Source organism: Porites lutea, chromosome 6, assembly GCF_958299795.1.
Source record: "Porites lutea chromosome 6, jaPorLute2.1, whole genome shotgun sequence".
In the NCBI taxonomy this organism is placed as follows: Eukaryota; Metazoa; Cnidaria; class Anthozoa; order Scleractinia; family Poritidae; genus Porites; species Porites lutea.
In genome coordinates, this window is record NC_133206.1 from 26745124 (window position 1) to 26750123 (window position 5000).

The window sequence follows — 5000 nt, forward strand, 5'->3', positions numbered from 1 at the left end:
TGTGTTCCGCGTGGATGACCCACGCTGAGAGCCACGCGTCCTTCACGAAATGACGCAGAACAAAATGGGGGAAGACGCGGAGAGCGATTTTGCTATTCCTTTTGTCGACGAAAACGACTACAGCGAGATTTCTGCGAAAGCTGTGTCAGCGAAACCGAAATTAAAAAAGAATCGCCCTTCCTCTCTTGTATAGAGCTAACAGTAGAGCAGGGAGATCCTTAACACACTGAATATTCTCTCAGGATCATTTTTAATTTACTGTTTGAAGAGAGCAATTTCTGGTTTGATGTTTATTTTTTTCAGTCTTTATAGCGATTATTCCTACCCACTTACTTTGTCAATTGTAGGCGAACCCTCCTAAAGCTGAATTTCAAGGGACCATATTCAAGCTCAGAAAGAGAAATAAAATTCGTCGTTGCTTATTTACGTCCTCCATAAAACGCGAAATTAGGCATTTTCACGTCGTAGTCGTGCAAAAACGGGAAAGAAATGAACAAAAAAGTGTGTTGCACGTGCGAAGTTGTTGTTTGGCCAATTAAACCTATTGTTTTTTTGACGTTCTAGTTGTCGTCCGCGTCGTTGGATCTTAAACTCCCTAAATTGTACAAACGACCGGTTTCAATAGACCGGCGAAATTTCTCATTTTATTAAAGCGCTGAGGTTACGACAACTTCGAGTTAAACTGATTTCACGGGTTGTCAAAGAGTCCAGCGATTCCTTTTCCCAGGTGAGCGCCGAATCATTTCGCTTCAATATTCAGGAATGCTCTCGATCTTTTTACGCTTTCATTGCCTCTCGCCCGACATGTTTTGCACGGCGTTTGGTCATGCGAAACCTCCACGAAACATCCACGCCTCGCGCGAGGTAACTTAATCCCGATTCTAAAAATAACTCGAGACGAATTACCTATGGAATAGGGTGTATATGGGGGATGCCCTCTCTGTCCCCTTTATAGTCTCTTGCTTTTATGATAATATTTGCAAGGTGCAGAAAAAAGCTAAGGGACGACAAAAGAATAAAAATCTAGATGTAAACAAAAAATAGTCAAGTTTTCTAGAAACCCCAACAACAAGTCGCCTCTCGAATCAAATGATTGACAGGAATCCGAAAAAAAAAGGAAAGGGGGGCGAAAAACTTTGGACGCGATTGAAGGCGAAGGGATCACTAGGGAAGACGAATGAAGGGGAAAACCGCGTCCAAGCTCGTAACCCTAACGTAGGATTAAGATTAAGGCCATTCAAGTTGGGCGAATTTTCGCAGAATTGCATGCTTGGTTCTTATCAGTGTGGGCTCTGTACACAAGAAGGAGAAGCCATGTCCATCAAGTGCTTTGTTCATATGTTGCCCTCCCTACATAACTGGTCGATCAGAACGTCCGGCAAAAAGGGAAAAGACGACATGATAATATAAGTAGGCTCTGGGTCATGTCGTCAAAGAGCACCATTTATAACCAATTTTTTTTTACTGTTAAAGTAGCAGCTTTCTTTAAAACACAGGAAAAAAATATAAAACTTCGACCCCGCCAGGATTCGAACCTGGAATCCCCTGATTCGTAGTCAGATGCCTTATCCGTTGGGCCACGGGGCCTGTTATAGCTGATAGGGTTTTTAATGTTAATTAACTTGTCTCCTCTGATAGTATTGACTTTGGTTGGATATTGTTTTAGTTGCGACACTAAAATTACGACAGATATTTTTAAAGCCACGAAGATTGAATGCTGTACAATTAACAACATTAATACTATCCAAACAAAGTTGCTTCAGGGGAAACATCAATCCAATACCTTTTACAATGAGAATATTTGCAAGTTGCAGAAAAAAGGGAAGAGAAAAGAATAAAAATCTCGAGAGTCACGTTCTTCATTTAAATGCAAACAGAAAATAACAATATTACAGTGCATATTTGTAATACAGTTGATTTTGAAATAGCAGTAGAATTCTGTGTATGCTATGTCGGCCTCGTGGCCTAATGGATAAGGCGTCTGACTTCGGATCAAAAGATTCCAGGTTCGAGTCCTGGCGAAAGAACGCATAACCTTTATGAGATAAAAAATTAATAATTTTTAGCTTTTATTGAAATGAAGAACTCCCGCGATTTCATTTTTCTTTTCCTTTTTTTCTGCAACTTGCCAATATTGAATGATGTTACCCCTAGAAAGGCGATTTTTTGGATGGTGTTGGTCAATGTTAGCCTGAGAACGCAGACGTATTTTGCGGAAATACGCTGTCTGCGTTCGCAGGCTGGTCATTAGAGAGATTTGGCGGCAAACGTAAATTTGTGCCACGTGACCAAGGTTTCCCTTTTCTTTTCCTCAATTACTTCTACCAAAAAATAGTATTTTCACGCCAGTTTTATCCATAAGAATATTGTTTTGAATTTGTTTTTACATCAGAATTAACGTTTATAAATTGTAAACCTGTAAGGTCTACCCTGAACAATAGAAATGAACTAATTTCAGGTTGCAGACACTCAAAGAAATTTCTACTAAACACTGTCCTAACTTGACTTAACATTTATTACAAAATTAATAAGTTGACTTCTTAGCCTACGTTTGGCGAAGGAGCTAGGACGTGTCGTTCGCCTTCCTTCTCCTTCCCTAGCGCCTCCTTCACGTCCTAGCGCGTTCACAGTAATTTGCGCCTTTTTCCTTTTCTTTCGAACGCCTGTCAATTGGACCAGGCATATCATTGTTTTTTGTTGCGCCTTGTTGTTGTGGTTTCTAGGAAACTTAATTAATGTTTATAATTTGTAAACCTGTAATGTTTACCCTGAACGATAGAAATGAACTAATTTCAGGTTGTAGACACTCAAAGAAATTTCTACTAAACACTGTCCTAACTTGACTTAACTTTTATTACAAAATGAAAACGAATTATAGCCCCCCTGCCTACCTATATCTAACAAGAAAGAATCCTTCTCGGAAAACATTGGTGAAACTGAATTCTACTATCGCCTCCGCTATGAAGTTGTTTCTTCGGTTTAATTTTGACAAAATAAGTCAAATATTTACATCAGTGATGTTGATTTAAGATTTTGTTAGTAAATGATGGATGGCAAATTAATTAAGATGAGAGACACCACCTTGCTCTAATTTGGTTTGAGGTTAATGGTGAAGTTTTCTAGAGACCCCAACAACAAGTCGCCTCTTGAATAATTGACAGGAATCCAAAAGAAAAGGAAAAGGGTGCGAAAAACTTTGGACGCGATTGAAGGCGAAGGGATCACTAGGGAAGAAGAATGAAGGGAAAAACCGCGTCCAAGCTCGTGCCCCCAAGATGGACTACTGAAGAAGCCTCTGTTGAAGGGTTAAGATTAAGTCCATTCAAGTTGGGCGAATTTTCGCAGAATTGCATGCTTGGTTCTTATCAGTGTAGGCTCTGTACACAAGAAGGAGAAGCCTTGTCCATCAAGTGCTTTGTTCATATGTTGCCCTCCCTACATAACTGGTCGATCAGAACGTCCGGCAAAAAAAGAAAAGACGACATGATATAAGTAGGCACTTGATCATGTCGTCAAAGAGCACCATTTACATACAGCTATTTCGAGAAAGGTTGTCGGAAAAATTGTGCAAGCGACAATCCCAAAAGGTAATATGGGATATGATCAATAACCTGTTCCTAACACTGTAGCTGTCGAACCTACTATTGTTTCTTTCCTTTAGCAATTACAAACATAAATCCATGGCCTCTAGTTCCATTCTTGCCAATTTCTCTGAAGAACAGTGAACTCAAAACCACCCACAATACCTTTCGGCATTGTCGCGTGCACTTTTTCCGACAACCTTTCTCGAAATAGCTGTATAACCATTTTTTTAAACTGTTACAGTAGCAGCTTTCCTTACAATACAGGACAAAAATATAAAACTTCGACCCCGCCAGGATTCGAACCTGGAATCCCCTGATTCGTAGTCAGATGCCTTATCCGTTGGGCCACGGGGCCTGTTATAGCTGATTTGGTTTTTAATGTTTTAACTTGTCTCCTCTCAGATAATATTGACTCGTAGTTGGATATTGTCTTAGTTGCGACACTGAAATTACGACAGATATTTTTAAAGCCACGAAGATTGCATGCTGTACAATAAACAACATTAAGTGGCTGTTCACCTAAGAGCGGTCCGGCGAGTTTGGGATCGCCAATAAACCTTCTCTTTATTTTTTGTGGGTGAAAAGGACTTAATGAGGAATGATTACAATCGAGCTAATTTTTTCAAAATCTTTTTCTGTGCTTCGCTACAGCACAAAACTTCTTTCCTGTCTGAGAGCGCTTTTCAACTTTATTCAATGGCCAAAATTCAGCAATTTTAAAAGCCGCGCTTCTTCGTAACGGATAAAACTCGCGAAATTCTACATAGTACAATGGATTTAGCTGCATTTGACTTGTCCTATGACGGAATCTTGGATAACTTGACGGAAAAATAAAATAAAATTAATAAGATCAAAGACGAGCCCCTGTGCGGTTTTTTTGCTCCCTTGACTAATTCCTCCAAAGTAAAAGCTAAAATCTCCAAAGCGGTAAAAAAATCACAGGCAAAATGCACTTCACAGGAAAGACCTTACCTTATTCTGTTAGAAAATAAAGTTAAGGGTGCGGGTATCATTCTGCGTCGGACGCGAACAAGCGTTTTTGAGAGCTCCTTTTGTCAATATTTACCTAAAATTGCACGTTTGGCGCCTACACTTAAACTCATATGATAAGGCTGATATTTTTCCCACGGGGCAGAATCTTGGCATGCTTCGTCAAAATAACGCACATTTGTTGTTTTATAAGCCATCTTAGGCCCGTAAACCGGCATAAAATGTCATAAAATACATGTAGGAATTCTTCATCTACTCGAATATTATGCAAATTTAAAAGTCCTTTACAGCGGGTTGTCGATTTCAGCAATTTTCAAAATCGTAAAGAATACAATTCACTTCTGCTCAAACGAAGCCCTTTTTGAGGTTGGAGTCTCAGCAACTAAAAGGCACTTTAATAAAGACTGAATTCAGCTCAATTTCCTT

General features: G+C 39.5%; 2 non-coding genes across 2 annotated transcripts; both read right to left on the minus strand.

Annotated features, from left to right (window-relative positions):
- Positions 1-1514: 1514 nt before the first annotated feature.
- Positions 1515-1587, minus strand: Trnar-acg (transfer RNA arginine (anticodon ACG)). Its single transcript has one exon. It is a non-coding gene; the product is annotated as a tRNA-Arg (tRNA).
- A 2279-nt stretch (positions 1588-3866) lies between these two features.
- Positions 3867-3939, minus strand: Trnar-acg (transfer RNA arginine (anticodon ACG)). Its single transcript has one exon. It is a non-coding gene; the product is annotated as a tRNA-Arg (tRNA).
- Positions 3940-5000: the final 1061 nt, after the last annotated feature.